Source organism: Sus scrofa, chromosome 11 (genome assembly GCF_000003025.6).
Source record: "Sus scrofa isolate TJ Tabasco breed Duroc chromosome 11, Sscrofa11.1, whole genome shotgun sequence".
In the NCBI taxonomy this organism is placed as follows: Eukaryota; Metazoa; Chordata; class Mammalia; order Artiodactyla; family Suidae; genus Sus; species Sus scrofa.
The window spans coordinates 23,221,576-23,240,257 of record NC_010453.5 but is presented as its reverse complement, the minus strand read 5'-3'; the positions used below and the strand labels follow the sequence as shown (position 1 = coordinate 23,240,257).

At 42.3% G+C, this 18,682-nt stretch overlaps 1 protein-coding gene across 7 annotated transcripts in view; it reads right to left on the bottom strand.

The window, feature by feature from the left end:
* The window catches only part of ENOX1 (ecto-NOX disulfide-thiol exchanger 1), a 660,000-nt gene extending 654,506 nt beyond the window's left edge, over positions 1 to 5,494 (bottom strand). For all 7 annotated transcript variants that reach the window (XM_021065349.1, XM_021065348.1, XM_021065354.1 and 4 more), the window contains exon 1: positions 2,259 to 5,494. The gene's annotated coding sequence lies outside the window, so the exon portion shown is untranslated. The remainder of the gene's footprint in view (positions 1 to 2,258) is intronic.

Here is an 18,682-nt window from a genome sequence, read left to right as displayed (position 1 = left end):
TTACATGAAAATAATAAATGGAAAACCTTAACTATCTACTTTGGAATCATCAAACATATATAATATGTTGTTTTACTTCATATCATGTGCTACCACTGTGTACAAAGATAATAATTCAAACGGGAAAATCCTGTTTCTGTTTACACCCAAGAATCTTAACACATATTCATTTTAAAAATAATTGAATTGTTCCCCCTGGAATAGCCTCATGTGATTCCCCACTTTGTTTTGATATTGGTCCCTCGGGGTAACAGTCTTGGTATGTTACTCTTGCATATTTCACGAGCTTACAAATAAAATAGCGGCACAGTGTACTCAATATAAAGTTGTCAACATTAGCTTGCATCAGTAGCTGTTTGTTTTCCATTGACAAGGCTTCTAAAGATAAGAATTACAATATTCTTAGATGTACAGACACAACATCAAAACAGCCTGAAGGAATTAAAGCTTGAAAGTGCTGGAGGCAATCATGCTTTGAAATGAAGAGAAATCAGTATCACTTATGCACATACATATATTTCTGCAAAGACCCTAAATAATGCCAGAACAGTCTTCGGATTTTAATGCAATGCTCATCCGTCTTCCTTCACAATATTTCCAAAGCACTGTAACTTAACTATTTAGTACATCCCTCTAGAGGAGGCCTTGAAATACACTTTTTGAAATTTATTACCACTTGCAAATCTATATATTGCAAGAAACCGGAATAAGCAAAACCCACTACGTATATTAACATTATCGTTATAAAATCTTCTATCCAAAGGGCAACATTAGCAAAACAGAAACAAAGTGTGCTAATAATGCACTGAATACTGGTCCAAATGACCACTTTTCAGGGCAGAGTCCTCTTCAGCAGGGCACACCCACCTCTACGGAGAGCCCATCAGGTTTGTCCTTCACGTCTCACAGCACAGATCACCCACTCCCTTCTCCCTCAGCTTCCAGGGTTTGCTCACCTGTGTCTTGCCCTCTCCAAGAAACAATTTCCTTCCCACTTTACATCTCTCTCATATCCCTTAAGCACCCATTACTTTCTGCAAACTCCTGGACTCAAATCTGCAGCCCAGCTTGCCACGAACCTCCCCGTAAGCACTTATTCCCCTCATTCTTCTCGATCTGCTTTAAAAATCTCTGCCACCGAGATACAATACCAATGAAAAAGGGGTTACAAGCCACCTCTTTAAAAAAAAAACGTTATAGCAGCAAAACGTTGAGAAAAAGAAAAGGAGAGTATTTGGAGGAAGGCGAGTGGGAATGTAACTATACACAATGGGATGCGGAGATCCTACCCAGCCGGGCTTCCCCACCTGTCGACCCCACTTCCCCCATGTGCGCGCCTCGGGATGACAACCACAACACTCCAGAATCGCCCCCCCTCCGGAAAGGAGGCGGGGTTACGCCTTCAGCCAATCAGGACCCGCAAGCCCCGGGTGTCCAACCTATGGGGTGGCCATGGCCGTGCAGGGGGGAGGAAGTGGGGTGGTCGGGGAGGGGCCGCGTCCGTGGGAGGCGCGCACGTGTCGAGTCCAGAGAGGCGGGGAGGAGGCAGGCGTCCAGCTCCCGAGGCGCGGGCTCTGCACCCCGGCAGCGACGGAGTCCTGCTACCCAGTGCCTCTTTTGCCATGGGCTGTGTTGGGCAGGACGTATTCCCGCCGAGGAAGACTGGTCCAAGGTGTCTGAGTTCCCTGAGTAAAAGGACAGTCACAAATAACAACAATAGTACCTAGCTCAGACTAGGCGGAGAGGAAAGTTTCCGCCCCGCACTAGCGGAGTGAGCCAAGGCTGGGAGGACAAGGGATACAGGGCTGGAGGGTGACAACCTGAAAAGAAGATGTCAGCGGGAGGGCTACACAAGCAGGACGCTGAGTCGGGTGCGGTGCTGGGGGCGACGGGGTGCGCTGTCCAAGGTGCACGGGAGGTGGGAGGAGCGCGGCAGGCGCGGAGCCCAGAGCCAACACTGGCTGGCGTCGGCAGGGAGAGCTGAGAACAGCTGCCTGGGGCGCCAGGCACCCCCCAGGCTCGTAAAAGTGACCCGGCTGAGGCTGCTTAGGGAGGGGATGGGTGCGGGGGGCTGCGCTGAAACCCCCACGCTCCCGTGCACCCCTCCCTATGGGCCTCACCTCTAGCTCCATTCCCCTCCCCCCCCAGCCGACTTCCCCCCGAGCCTCTGTCCCGGTGCCGCGGCGGGGGCGGGATCGCAGAACCCCTGCTCAGAGCCCGGACGCTCCAGGGATGCTGCGGGCCCCGGAGCTGCTTACCTGCGGCCGCGGGAGCGGGAGTGGAGGCAGCTTGCCGCGCGGACGGGGCGCGGCGCGGCTCCTCCTCGCCTCCACGTCCTCCTTCTCGCTTCTCCCGGACTCCGTCCAGGGCTCGGAGCTCTAAGACCAGGTCGGGCTGCAGCCGCCTTTCCCACTGCTGCCTCGGCTGCCGCTGCTGCAGACAGAGGACGCCCAGTGGCGGCTGGAAGCCTGTGTGAGTAGCGGCGCGGGAGAGAGTGGGATCTGCTGAGCGGCGCTGGAGACTCCGAGGCTCCGGCGCGCGGCCGTGCGCACGCGCGCCTGCGAGTGTGAGTGTGTGTGTGCGCGCGCGCGCGCGCCCACGGGGTGGGGGAGTCGCGAGGGGAGGGGGAGAGAGGCCGAGAGATGCTCGCAGGGACCGAGGCAAAATTCTTCGCCCCCGGAAATCCGTAAACCGGGGAAAGAAGGATCGAACGCGCGTCTCGTCCGGGGGAGCTGCCCCCGGGGCGTCAGCAGAGGAGGGGGAAAAGCAGCGCGGCGCGCGCGGGGCTCCAGATCCGAGCCGGGCTGAGCCAAGCGGAAAGCGCAGCCACGGATGCAGCAGAGGCGGCGCCCGCAGCCCACTGTCACGCCGTCCCCTCTAGGGAGCGGCCGAGCCGCTCCCTCCCGCCAACGCCGCGGCTGTCCGGACTTCTTGGCTGGGCGTGGGGACAGAGATCGGGACCTCACGGCGTCCACTGCAACCTTGGAGGCGCCTAGCCAGCTGGGGGGGGGCAGAGCAGGGAACCCGGGCGCACGTGGCCGACTACCGGCTGGAACCGGCGGGTGCAAGGGCTGCGGGCGTGGAGTGGGCGGTGAACCCCACCAGCGCGGCCCAGCCGCCTCTACCGGGTAGAGAATGTCGGGCGGGGGAGTGAGGGTGAGGTCGGTCGAGGGTGCGGTCAGCAGGCACCGTCGCGGGTTGGGTGGGGCTTGACTCCCGGCGGACTGTTGCCTTTTTTCCTCCGAGGAAACCACTTTTCCTCCAAGTTATCCACTTCCCAGGTACAAGTGCCGGCCTCCTCTTTGTTCGGATTCAGCTAACTGTGCAGGCATCCAAGCAGTGCTTCTTTGAAGTCGGGCTTCTCTAAGAAAGCTCCAGTCTGGTGTCGCTCTTGGCCCTTTAAATTCTTTCTCTCTCATCCATCTAAGCTGCATTGTATACCTTAGAAATAAGATTTTCAGGCACTTTTACATCCCCTGTCTCCTAAGAGACTTATCGTCCTAGTGGTATTCTTTTCCATGCTTATTTTAAATTCTGAGTGCACTTTTTCACTCAAGAATTCATTAAAGGGTCATAAAGTCTAGCTGATACTTAAATACCCTTCCTGGCAAGAATCCTGGGGCAGGGGTTGTGTTTTGCGTACTTTTGCATGCCCTCCAGTACTGACCCCAGTACCTGGTACTTTGTGTGTTCTCTATAAACACTGAATGAATGACATTGTTTTCTAGCTTCACATATCCTGAAGGCAAAGACTTGGATGCTGGGAAAGCCATTACCATCCCACCAGGCTTGCTTGATTTTAACTTCTGCCATTTCCCTGTGTATGACTATTTTCCCCTCTGGCAGCCAGAACCCCAGGGCAAAGAAAGCAGAGAGTACTGACCCCCTGTGTGAGCTCACCCAGGGGGCAAACAGGGAGCACTTTGCAGGGATCCCAGTGAGTTCCCCGGGGGTGAGAAGGCTAGACCCTGCCTCTTGTCAGTCTCCGGAATCCAGTCTCTCAACATGAAAGTCACCTTTCATTACCAGTTTATAATCTCTTCTAGAGCAGAAGGACAGGAAGAGTTTTAAGAGAAATGCACGCTTCTAATAGCTTGTCAGGTACAAGCTTTTCTCTTGTAAAGAGCATTACTTCGTGGCCACTTGCCAGTACACGCAGAGTAGCCCCAGACTACTAATTCTGCTGAGCACCAAGCCCTCATACTTCAACCTTGGTGTTTCACCAATCATCCTTTTAGAAGCAGAAGTCCTCAGTTTTACATTCCATGCTAAATTCCAGTTCCTTTGAACTCAGGCTCTTCTATGAGCTGCTTGTCTCTCCACTCGTGATATCGCAGCTTTGAAATATAATGGAAATAAAGTGAAAATTAAAATGGATTTATTTGTGTGCTGCCGTGTCTTCTTTAGTGGACGTCCCTTTAAATGACTTCTCTTCTGTCACTCAATTTACAATCTTCTGAGAAGCCATTTGTTGTGATATGGAATTCATGTGCTTTTTGGTTCCATTGAAGGCTCAGATGTTTTAAATTTTTACTTGACGCTCTGGAATTTGCAGGAAGAGTAGAAAAACTCTGATACCCCAAATGGACTCTTGACAGCTGACCTTTAAAATGAGTATGAGTCAGAGTCTTCCAAAATAATTTTAAAAGCTTTGTTTTGCTTGCAAAGTTGCCTTTAGGGTTTCATTCAACAACTTCCCAAGTGCTTGCTTACTTGGTGAGATGGGAGAATGGAACAAAGCCATAATGTCTCTGATGAGCACCAAAGGGGGCAGACTTGTCTTTGTAAAAATAAATACATTTGCAAGAAGCCAACTTTTAAAAATAAGAATGTAGGTTTGCAGCTATCTTAACTTAAAAGACAAACAATAGAATGAAAGGATAATAACATAACAGATATAGTGTTTCTGCCCCACTTAAAGGTAAACGTTTGGGGGAACAGCTAGGATTAAAAGGCTGTAAACCACAGCTCTGCATGCTAGCTAAACACTAAATAATAATCAAATGCACTACTGAGAGATTCATTTTCATATGCTATTATCAGTTGAACTGAGAATTAATAGCATAATTATAAAGGTTTGATTTTTCTTCCTAAAAGGGGAATGCTCCTTAACATAACTGCTTTTTCCAATTTGCAGCAGAGCAATAAACTAGTCAAACATTAACTTCCATAAAAATGCAGGATTGGGAAAGGATAGAAACACTTTAAACTGATCTGACCACAACTAAAGAATCTATTCTGCCTGTCTAAAGAAAAAAACAAAAGCTTTCTACCTCTGAAGCCTGGTAAATTTAAGCTGTGAGATGTACCATGAATTCCAAAATCAACTCCTCATGCTGGGAGCCGATTGCCCCAAATTCTTCCAAGTGAGAAGGCAGGGACCGTTAGCTGAAATGCTGCTGTTGAGTTTAGTGGTTGTGAGCATGCATAAGGATACAGGTAATTTCCCCCATAATTAGGTCGCAGATCACTTAGTGCATTAGAGTTTTAAATGATTTGGGAAAAAAAAAAAAAAAAAAAGACACCTTGACCTGCACCTGGACCCAGATACCAACTCAGTAAAGAATGCAGCATGGGAACAAGGAGGAGTTTCAAGTTATCCTGTTTGTCTTCATGCTCTAATACATTGTTTTATTCCAGATATGACTTAGGGCAACTTAATTCTAACTGGAGCTCAGAGAGAAAAGGTTATAGTGTATTCCAAGCAAACACAACCAGCTCCCATAGTTATCAATGCTGACATTCTGAATGCAGGCGAATATATTAAACATCAATGGTTCTCCATAATTTATGGAGTGATGGATTTCTCGCAAGCTGAAGAAAGCTCTGGATACTCTCCTCAGGAAAGTGAACATGTGAACATACAAAAAATTTTGAATAAAACTTCAGGAAGTTAAGGAAACCTCCTCTGACGTTCAGGTTAAGAACTCCTGTATAACAGATCCTTTGCACACCGGCATTTCTGGCTAAAGGGAAATGAACTGGTAGTTACACTGATAACCTCACTTCTATTTTTTTTTTTTTTCTTCTTTAGGGCTGTACCTATGGCATATAGAAGTCCCCAGGCTAGGGGCTGAATGGGAGTTGTAGCCGCTGGCCTACACCACAGCCACAGCAATGCCAGATCCTTAACCCACTGAGCAGGCCAAGGATCAAATCTGCATCCTCATGGATACTAGTCTAGTTGGGCTCGTAACCTGCTGAGCCACAATGCGAAGTCCACTTCACTTCTGTTTTTAATCTAGTAAGTTATTTGTCAACACCAACAAGATGCATGAGCAAATCCGTGAACCACCCAAGTATTTATTGAGTACCTACTTGATAATCAGTACTATTTCTCATGCCATGGTTGTTACCGATAAAGTATAAAATGCAATCTATCTCTGCCTTTAAGGAGCCTACAATCTAGCTATCATTATTCTTGGGAACAAAAAAATGAACATAATTTATCACTTGACCAGGTACAACAAACTTGAATTTGAATTACCAGTGTGACTCAATGAGCCATTTGTTAAATAAACCATTCCACTGAAAATTGATTAGGGGCCAATATGCATATTTTCATATTCATATTCCCTGGTAGTAATCACTTAGATGATCACATAAGGTATAAAGTAGAAAGCTAGTCTGTTGCTGTTTTCTGAATTTTAGATTGGGAATAAGAAGAAAATTACTGACAAGAAAAAAATCAACCACATCAGCAATGGCAGCTGTGGTTCACCTGTCACTGGGGACCCCTGGACAGAGTGGATTCAACTTGAAGATGCTAGAGTTTATATTCCAACTAATTGGCCAATTAGTAGGGCCACCCATGTATTCTGAAACTTCTGTATCTACAAAGACCCTTCAGTTTATTCTTGGATAATGTTAGTATATTTTTACTCTCCTTAAAATTTCTTCGTTTTGCCCTCTATTCCTTTCACTTAATAGCACAATGTATTGTGGGTTAATAGAACTTTTGAAAACACAAGTCCTTCATTCATTTCATGACAAAATTATAAAGAGTAGAAAAGCAATAATCCAAGGAAAAAGAAGTTTTCAGTTAAAGGCAGTGTTGTTTCCCACTTACAGGGCGGCATGAACATAAAGCCAGGCACATAATTAGGGCTGTGGAAAGCTCAGCCATCCATGTATTGACCGCTTACATAACCTGCCTCCCTATGGGCCCCAGAGGCTTCTCATGAGGACACCAGGACTGCAGTCACATCTTTTTCTTTCTCTGGAGGTCATAGTGTCATATAAGGATAGCACTGGACACCAAGTGTAAGATCTGAGTTCAATCCCAGCCTGGCCAACAAGTTGCTGTGAAACACCAAGCAGCTCACTTTCCGAATTTCAGTTGATCCTCCTGGGTAACTACCTCATTGGTTAAGACAATTCTATGAAGCTACATGAGAAAGGGTTTCTCATGTGGTGAGGGCTAAGTCACTGCAAAATCTTGGATCTGAATCGAACATGTGTAGCAGAAACTGGAACATGTGCATGGACGGGCAGCTCCTGTAGAAATGCTGGAAGCCTTTGTTACGCTCTAACTTAAAGAACATTGAAATGATTTGATGATTTCTGGGAGTCCCTTCCAAGGATATTTTAAGAAAACCACAGACAACCAGAAGTTGGCAGAAACAGACACATGGAGGAAATTGTGGGTTCCCTAATTCTAGAGGTGCTGTGATTCTATAAATTCTGCTGCTGTTGCAAAACCCAAGCTTTTGTGTTCATTTGTTCTTAATTAGTCTCTGTGTTTCCTGTCACACAGATCCGGCTTCTCCAGTGGTGCTTTGGGCTCATTTAACTATAGGAATATTTATTTTACAGATTAAGACCAACCATAAAATTTCTTTTTTAAATAAAAATAATTCACTGTTTATTCCTCCTTGATTGAGAAAGCAGTGTGTGTACTCTTTGGAGAGACAATATGGAAATATATAAAGAAGAAAAATATCACTGTAACATCACCTCTCAGGGACCAACCACCATTCCTACTTTGGTGTATACCCTTCTAGATAGCCTTCTAGATAGTTTCTTTGCATCAGTTTATTCTTTTCAAATATCATTCAAGTCAATATTCAGCCATTTATTTATTTATTTGTTGTCTTTTTGCCTTTTTGAGGGCCACTTCCGAGGTATATGGAGCTTTCCAGGCTAGGGGTCTAATTGGAGCTGTAGCCGCTGGGCTATACCACAGCCACGGCAACTCGGAATCCGAGCCGTGTCTCCGACCTATACCACAGCTCAAGGCAATGCCAGATCCTTAACCCACTGAGCAAGGCCAGGGATCAAACCCGCAACCTCATGGTTCCCAGTCGGATTAGTTAACCACTGAGCCACAATGGGAGCTCCCCAGCCATTTAAATGCATACTAGCATTTTAGCAAAAACAGCTAAACTCTTCCTAAAAGCTTCCAAAAAATTTATTTCCTTTCATTCTTTCTTTTCAAGATGGGTTCTTTGCTCAGCAAGTTGTTTAAACAGGATTTTACCTAGTCGTCCTTGAAACTTTCCTATTTTATTTCCCCACTTTCACAAGTTCTAAGAATGAGTACTTTTAATGAACCTTTAGAAACTTTTTTTAAAAATTATTTTTATTTACCCTTTAGAAACTTAATCTCACCTTGAGCTGGGTGTTCTGGAGTCACAAGCCCTGCTCCTTGGCCTCTAGCCATTTTGTGGAGGGTTTGCATTACTTAACCTCCACCCCAAAGAGGAGATCCAGCTCTGACTTGGATCTGCTCCTGCATTCCCTGATAGAGCAGAAAAGATTCTTGATTTCAATAAGTAACCAGAAGGTTCACTGGAATAACCATCTACTGGCTGAGCAGAAGATTGGCTGGAAGGTGATTTATTTGAGCTCATGTTTCGTGTCCATTGCTATAGGCAAAATTTGGGAAGTATGTTTTAAGAGTCTCTAAACAGTCCTTCAAGACATAAATACTGGCTGTAATTCCAGTAGCATCCTCTACTTTTGCAATTACGCATGCTCAGTACTTTACCCAAGAAGCTATCATTATTAATGAAACACAGAACAATGCTTATAATTTTGTCAATGGTTTAGTTGTACAGAGCACAAGTTCCCAAAGTAAAACATCCCAACCTAGCCTATCTCCCTCTGCAAATCCAAGAGACCAGGACCTCTGGCATCACTCTTAAAATGAAAGCTAAAGAAAGAAAAAAAGAAAACAAGGTGAAATTATCTATAGGACTTCTCCGAAGAATACATGCCCTACGTTGTGAATTATGAAAGTTTCCAGTAAATAAGTTACCACCCTGTATGTGCAACTCATATAAGAAAATAATGAGATAATAAAAGGCAACCTAGGAGACAAGCTATAATCTTGGAAATTGTACACACGGCATAGCAATATGCATTAAAAAGTTTCAGAGAATTGATAGCATGTCTCTAGCATTAATCAAAGGAGAGAGCCATCATATTTAGCATATCAGAGAATTTCAGCAGCTAGAAAGGTGGGGTACATTTGTTGCACAGAATAATTTATCTCAGTTTTTTTCCTGTGCTAGATGCTGCAAGTTTATGTCTATAGGTCCACCTCAGGCTGAGAAGTGGCCTTGGGCAGGAAGAGGCACAAAAGGTTTTATTGAGAGTTGCCAAGTTTATAGCATTGAATCGGAAAGGTGAGGTGAAGGAAGAAACAGAAAATCTGAAACTGGGAGGCAGAACAAGGCCAGTGCTCCAGAACCAAGTCCATAAGAGTTGAGGAGGCATGGACTCTCCCTCACGTGTGGTACTTGGCTTGGTTGAACATCTCAGAGATGAATGTGCTTTCATTTCTTTTGACCCCACTCTCAAAAGTCAGCCTTCACTTGAATTAATATAAACAAGACCATCTCTGACCAGAAAAATTAAAATAAATACCCAGGAGCTCCCACTGTGGTGCCAGGGATTGGCAGCATCTTGGGAGCACTGAGATATGGATTCTATGCCTATCCCCACACAGCGGGTTCAGGATCTGGTGTTGCCGAGGCTATGGCTTAGTTCCCGGCTGTAGCTCGGATCTGACCCCTGGCCCGGGAGCTCCATATGCTGCGAGGTGGCCAAAAATAAATAAATAAATAAACACCCCAATATTTTTACACTGAATTACGTTGTGGCAGTTCTCCTAAAATACGGTATGGTGTATATCCTTTCATCTAATCTTCACAAATTAGAATCATTAGAATAAATATAACATTTAGTAGTAAGGTAGCATAGAAAAGTAAAAAGATGATGGAGTTTAAGATCAGGTTGAGCTAAACTTAAATCACGGGTCTGTCACTGAGTGAATGTGTGTACTTTTTTTTTTTTTTTTGTAGATCAATAAAATTAAAGTTTTAAAAACAGAATTATAGTTGACTTACAATGTTGTGTTAGTTTCAGGTATACAGCAAAGTGACTCAGCGATAGATAAAAGAGAGCTAGCTAGCTTGCGTCTATTTCTCTGGAGAACCCTGACCATACAGCCTCCTCTACCACTGAATGGGCCTTCGAGTTCACGTGTCTGCTTTCTCTATCTTTCTTCAAGATGTCAGCTATCTTTTCTTATTTCTTCATTGTGACTGACTGTACATTTGTCTCTGCTAAAAACAGAACTCCAGTCATAGTCTTGGAATATCTTTAAAAAAGAAAAGAAAAGGCCCAGCAGATGAGGCCCACCTCTGCCCTCCCTCCTTCCTGCTTCTGCTCCTGAATCATACCACCTATGCACCCTTGAGAACCAGTTCCTATTTATTTTTTATTGGATGATTTTTATTTTTCCATTAGAGTTGATTTAGAGACCCAGTTTCTTGCAATTTCAGCTGCCATGAATCATTTGCTCAGGGCCAGGCCACCCCTCATTTTTTTTTTTTTTGAAACTGGAAAACTGTGGCCCAAGCCCCAGACCCTGAAGATCTCATTAAGGGTTACCTCCCAAGTGACCCCAGCCTGAAACATTCAGTGATTTTCATATCATAACAAAATCACAAGTGTTTGGAAATAAATGAACTCAAGGTCTTTTCCATATTTAGGAGAGCCTAAGAGTCAGGTTTTCAAATGCAAAGATCCAGGCTCTATATTTACATTTCTTAATCTGTGGTGTATATGGGATTTAATCAAAGTATAAAGAAGAGTTTCCATACAAAGAGAGTGATTGCACCCAAACTGAGTTAAGAAAGTTGGAGAGATTGTCTTCGCTGAAGCTCTTTATAAATAGGTCTGAATGAAAGTATTTTTACAGTGTGTTCCTAAAGGCAGACGTTGATAATCAGTCAAGTACTCTTCTAGTGAGATGATTCTCTGATACTATAGAGTAGAAAACTCAGAGGAGGATGATACATTTGGATAGTTTTATTCCACGACAATCGCAGAAGAAAAAGAAATGGAAATTGGCCTCTAGCAGATGTTTTAGGGAGACAATCTGCATTTCAGATTTCTGCAATGGAGACAATAGTCTGGGAGAGAAGAAAGATTTTGTTCTTATTGCGGTAAAAGATCTTTTGTTAATGATCTTGTCATTATTGTGGGGGAAGAGACTGAAGTGGCGGGAGGGGAGAGAGAGAGGGATCTAAATTACCCGCTTTGGACTGAATTTTTTTTTTTCGTGTGTGTGTGTGTGTGTGTGTGTGTGTCTTTTTGTCTTTTTAGGGCCGCACCCACAGCACGTGGAGGTTCCCAGGCTAGGGGTCTAATTGGAGCTGTAGCCGCAGGCCTACACCACGGCCACAGCAACACCAGATCCAAGCTACATCTGTAACCTACACCACGGCACTGCCAGATGCTTAACCACTGAGTGAGGCCAGGGATAGAACCTGCAAACTCATGGTTCCTAGTCGGATTCACTTCCGCTGCACCACAACACGGGAACTCCTGGACTGAATTTTGTGTGTCCCCGCTGCCCAAATTCTCATGTGGGAAGACCAATCCCCAGTGTGATGTACTGGGAGGTGGGAGGTAATTAGGTCATGGGGGTGGAGCCCTCGTGAGTGGGATTAGTGCCCTTACAAGACGAGACATGAGAGCTTGCTCTCTGCCATGTGAGATGAGATGGGAAGATGGCCATCAGCAAGCCAGGAAGAGAGTTTTCACCAGAGCCTCGATCTGTTGACCCCTTGATCTTGGACTTCCCAGCCTTCAGAACTGTGAGAAATAAATGTTTGCTGTTTAAACCACCCAGTCTGTGGTAGTCTGTTTTATCAGAATAATAAGACACTACCTCAAGAATTATTGTAGAAGTTGTGTTTTACCTGAACTTTGGCCAAGGGGCCATGTAGCAATCTATTCTTGGACTATAAAACTATTAGAAGTTCCAGGAAATCATTAAAATTTGCCAACAGCCATGCATAATTACTTGATGGTGTATGTGTTTTATACATATAGCCTTCTCATTAATTGGATAGTTAGCTAGAATCTTATTTTTTTAAATTATCATTTTGTTTGGCTTCTATTTCTCTAAAGCCATTTTCATCCTCTTTTTAGCTTTCATGTTACACCTGTAATGAAAATAAAGTAAATGCTTTAAACTTTTTAGTGAATCTCACATCTGGCTTATTCTTCTTCTTTTTTTTGAGTATTCTAACAATGTTTTGAAAGAAATATATACTATACCTACACAGAACCACAATCCACAATTAAATTTTCACAGGTACATTCCTTAAGAAGGCAGTGTTTTCCCCGAACAACCATTTCATGAAATTCTACTAATAACTGTATTACTCTGGAAACCAATGGAATTGACTTGTAAATTCTACAAACAGAATGAGCGATGTGAGGCACAATGTTTCCAAATTCAATCCAGGCCTTGAGTTTCCTTTTACATTTATTTTCCAGGTTCCTTTCTTTTCCAGCCCAGTATGAGAGTGTGTTATTTTAGACCGCTGACTTCTTTTTGTGATTTGAAGATGGAAAACACATCTTAGAGTTAGAAAACTTGGGATCAAGCCACGGGTCTCCCACTTACTGTCTTATTTTCAGTGAATTATTTTACCAACTCCTGCCCAGCGTTTTCATCTGTAAAGTAGCAATCGTGGTGATGCCCACATCACAAAATTATTATGAAGATTAATTAGATTGTTCACCTAAGACGTTTGTAAAATTGAAGGCATCATAGAGACACTAAAATATCGGGGACTATTATTGCAATCATCACTACTTAAAAATATTAATATTTCCAAGCTGATTATAAGATCGTAGTCAACCATGAGTTGAAATAGTTGGCATAGGGTCTAGAGCAAAATAAAAAAATCCGTTTGCTGTCCATCTCATGCCAACATCAGCGTTACCCTCATTGAGGACTCAGTATAGTGCAAAGCACACAGCAAGGTTTTCAACACATCATGTTGGACTCAACTGCCAGGTGGTATTTATTCCCTTCTTTTTACTCAGCTTCATTTCTTTGCAATCCCCCTGTACCTTTCTTCTTTTACATTCGATAGGCTATTTTTTTTACAAGAAGCGAATATCCTAAGGACTATGAAAAATGCCCAGAGCACTTTCCCTCTCAGAAATTCATAGGGCTTTTATAAACACATTAATGATCATCACACAATATTGTCTGCCTTGAATGTTTTCTCATCATTTTATCATGAATATCTGCCTAGTTTAAAATCACAGGGCAGGAACCCTGTCTAATTCTGTTTGTAAATCAGGGAGGGAGCATTGTTGTTCAATAAAGGCCAAGAAGCAAAGGCATGCATGCGAGGTGAATAGGTGGAAATTATTATTTCTGTCTGTTGCAAGGTGAAAATAAAATGGATACTTTGCAATTTTCAAAGCATTCTCATATCGATTATCTAGTTTGTCCATCATGCCAACACTGCGAGGAAGCTGGGTAGGGCGGTTTGACTGTTAGCCTCCTTGTATGAAAGCAGAGAGTGAGACTAGAAGGTTAAACACTCTCTCCAAGGCCCCTGGGCGAGTCAGCAAGCAGCACAGCCGGAGAGGAATCCAAGCCTGCAGAATCACTGCTCATGCTCGTCTCAGCTGATGCTGCAGGAACTTCATACCAATAACCAATACAGGGCTGTGAACATGTCAGGAAGCATATCTATTTTCTTTCCTTTGAACCTCAGTACTTAACTCTGACCAGGGCCCCAGCAAGTACTTACTAAATAGTTGTTTAATTAATATTATGGATATCCTATCAGTAGGTCTCAAGAACTAATTATTGAATCCATGGCAAGGCCTGATATCCCTGCCATCAAAGCTGCTGATCAACACAGAAACCTGTTCTGTGTTGCTAATTGTTTCATTTAGTGAAACCTGTGACGCCCATGTTCAGTCCTACTTTCTAGTCATATCATTTTCCTGACAAGCTGGTACCCCTGTTCAGTATCTCAGGCACATGGCCATTTCTCCAATAGACTCAACTGTATAACCTGAGGAAGACAATGACTGGAAGAGCCCTCAAAAATTTAAGCTTTTCATTTCATTGCAAAAGTGTGTGATGTGTTTGCTGCCAGAATCTTCTGGGATGTCGGGAATCAGACACTGATGCGAGGACACACATGACTTGCGATTGAGCGTGTTTGTGCTAATGGCACATGAGAGCACGGAGACACCTGTGTGCTCTGCTGAGCTTGGATAAGTGTTGGGCACACAAGCTGGACGGTGCAATAAGGGAGCTGGGAAATTAGAGAGTAAGGAAGGGGAACGTGTGAGAATGGGTATGCATTTCTCAGCTTCTATTTTTCTTAGATGTGGCCGGGAACAGTCAGTAAACTTCTCACCTAGACTAGACTGGGCTGAAGGAGTTGCTTGCTCACATGTTAGAGTGATCCTCAACCCTGATGGTGTCAGGATCAAATGACAACGTACATGTTTGAATGTGTCCTAACAACATCCTCCATATCCTTTCTATGTATGTTTTCATTCTGCAGATGTTATTTTAGTCTTTTAGTAGCATCTTGACTAATTATCTTTTCAAAATGGCTCATCAAGGAAGTATCAAAGTATTTCATCAAGGAAATAAGACAGTAAGGGTTGAACTTACTGTCTTATTTCTCCAAATAATCAATTTTTGATGATGAACGAAAGAACTACCAACCCTTTCTCACCCACACAGCCTCTGTTAGATACCCATATTGGTGAATTCAGCTAACTGCATGTCTTCAGTTCAGTTTTTCCATTTCCAGAAAAACTGACAAACAAAACGCCCATCAAACTGCTTTTCCTAGAAGAAAATCTTGTTTAAAATGAAGACCTTATGATAAAATGTTCTAATAATATCTTGAGAACTTGTAGAATATATAACCCTGGATGTTGAAATGTATCCAATATCAACATGTGGTAGTTCAATTGTATTATCCCTTCCATAAAGCCATCTGAGATTTTAAGTACTTTTCCAACTTTTCATATCAAATGAGACATCTGAGAGACAGGCAGAGAAAAGGACAGAGGAAAGTGGATCCCAACTCCCTACACCATGACCCTTAATTATTCTTTGTTTATTTTGCTTCACCTTTAATTTCCATATACTGACTAGACACATATTAACTAATATCTCTGAACAGCCAGCACAAAATAATATACACACATATATGCATTGACACTGACTAAATTAATCTACCTAAACATATAAATATCAGTCCTACTTTTTTTTTTTTTTTTTTTTTTTTTTGTCTTTTTAGGGCCGTACCCTGGGGTATACGGAGCTTCCCAGGTTAGGGGTCCAATTGGAGCTACAGCTGATGGCCTACACCACAGCCACAGCAACACCAGATCTGAGCCACCACAGCTCACGGCAACACTGATCCTTAACCTACTGAGTGAGGCCAGGGATCGAACCTGCAACCTCATGGTTCCTAGTTGGGTTTGTTAACCACTGCGCCACAACGGGAACTCCAACATCACTCCTATTTAAAGTAAAACACAGACAAATACTTGTTAAGCATTAAGCAGGGAAGTTAACAGGAATCAACAAATGAATGGCTTAGAAACAATGAAATGCCTTCCCTTCGGTGTTAATTCTGCAGTATATTTCACTGTACCTTATAACATTTCCAACAGTGTTATTTTTGTTAAACTTTAAATGTACTAATAGAAGCTTTTTAAAGTGATTCTATTTGTATTTCTCTTAAAATTATGCTTAAAAATAATCAACTAACTTTTTATAGTCACAAACCCCTATTTTCATATATAAAGTCATTTAGGGGCCCACCTATATTCTGCGTTAATTTTTAAGCAAGTATTGAGCTACTTCCATATGACAGACACTGTGATCAAATACACCAGTCACTTCCTATAGGGCATGTATTATTATCTCCATTTTTTATAAATGACAAAGCTCTGCTTCAGAAAGGTTAAATAAGTTCCCAAGGTAAGAAAACTAATAAATGTTAGTATCCATCTAAGAATCCAGATCCGTCTTTCTCTAAGGCCTATGCTCTTTTCAGTATATCATGTGGCCTCTCCAATTTTAGAACCAAGTTTTACATGCATATATATGTATATGTGTGTGTATAAAGGTGTAAATATACACACAAATACATGTATGTACACACACCTGTGTGTGTATGTGTGTGTAGTTGCTCACATACATACATACACAAAAGCAGAGAAGGATTATTTCCTTTGCAAAAATAGTCTTGGTATCCAAAAAAAAAAAAAAAACCATCTGCATTGGAAAGACATGAGTAACAGGAGCAAAATTCTGACGTTTTAGTATATACCTGTCTTGGCTTTAACCTTTACAAAATCTTAATTAGCACTGGACCAAGCTTGAGAAATCAACCTTGCTCTTACTAAAGTAAATATGATTTGTGAAGGAGATGGTGTTCCATTATCTGCGCTTCTAAACAGTTGGGTCACCAGGTATAAAACTAACAGTAGATTTAATAAGCTACTTATTTCTATAAAAAGAGAAACCCTATTATTCTCCAAGAATAGACCGCATTTGGGGATACTCTAACACATGGCAGAAATAACAGCTGAAATTCTGAATACATTAGAACCCCAGCATGTTGCAGACCAATTAAAATTGACAAGCATGTGGAGCAAATACACACAGACAAATATAGAAAAATCCAAGTTGTTGTTAAAGGGATCCTCTCCCCCTCCTTGTCTCTTTACGAGTTTGTGTTTTTCTTCCTTCTGAATATTCCAGTTCATTTTGTTAATCTTCTTCTGCTTGGCTTCTGAATTTTAATCAAATTGAATGCCGACAGACATCAAATTTTAATTCATAGTAGAATACCTTGGCACTTTGGTGTATTTAGTGCTCTGATGTTGGGAAACTATCACTAACTAGAAATGCTGGCTCTTGTAGACAATATATAATTTTCATAATCTTAAACTGAGATGGGAAAAATAGATACTGTACTAAATGTTTCAGCCATGTGTTCACCTCTCTGTATTAAATTAGTGTTGGCAGCTGAGTAGGAGATTACAGGGTACAACTGCTTTAACCTTCAACAGTAAATGATGCTTGCTGAATTGCCTCCGTGAGCCTCTAAAGCCCAAGAAGCTTAAAAATATAGGTTGGATGCTAATGATGAGAAAACACAGTAAAGGAGCATCCTGTAAGTTGGGGGAGGGTTAAACTCAACACATTGCTAATGAAGGTTATGGGATTTATTTTTCTCAAGCTTTTTTTTTTTTTTTAAGAAAGTTTTGTATCAGGCAGGCTCCATTCTAGAAGATAAAGTTTGATGTAACAACCTAAAGAACAGATTCCACTAGTTGAGTACCAGTTACGGATCATGCATTGCACTGAAAGTTTACATTATCCAGCTTTATTTTCATAATATCCCTGTGGAGTAGACACTGTTGTCACAAGTGTACACATGGCAACAATGATGCTCAGAAAAGTTCAATACTGGACCCAGGGTCCTATGAATAAAGTTGGGACTGGGACCCCAAAGCCCACACCAGTGCCCCTTCTGATCTCAGCAACCAGCCCACATGCATCACACATCAGCTCTTTCTTGTGTCAAAGGACACAGTGAAGGGTTTGTTCATAAATGTATTCTACTGTTTGGAAAAAATTATGTTAGCGAACAGCCAGGTATAATCCAAATACAAACATAATTTCATTTATGCACAAGTGCAGTTCTGGCTTGAAATTGATTTTTAACCTACATTTTTTTAAAGAAGGAGCATCTGTGGAGTGTATGGGGGCGGGTGGGGGAGGAGAAATACAGCTGCCTCAGCAGCACTGAGGGAAAAGGAGCAAGTTAAATGCATTCTACACTCAAAACAAGATTAATAATCCTTAAGTACTTTTCTATTTAATAAATTGTGACAAGAGTTACTCAGTGTAGGTCCAGAAAAGGACATAATGATTGGGCTTCTCGTAAGAAGTGCTTTTTTAAAATGGAGGTTGGATTTATATTATTGTAAAAACAAATAGATTTGGGGGTGAGGGGAATCAGTGGCATTAACTTGTAAAAAGTAGCAAACAGTGCCATCTACTGGGCTTTAATTTTCTCTTTGTTAGAGGTTTTACAGAGGCTCATAACAGTTGTGTATATTCAATGCATATACACAACATAAGACATTAAATAAGAAAAAAAACCTTTCTTACTTGTCATGAAGATTTCAAGATATTTTTAAATGGCTTTTTGTTCTTTATATATACCCCCAAGTCACTTTACTATTGGTATTAAAAGAAATATTCAATAAAAACAATAACATTGCCTACCCAGAAATCTTGACACTAAAAAAATTCTTTCTAGAAAGAAACTCAAATTACCCTAAATGAAAGCATGACCAAGTA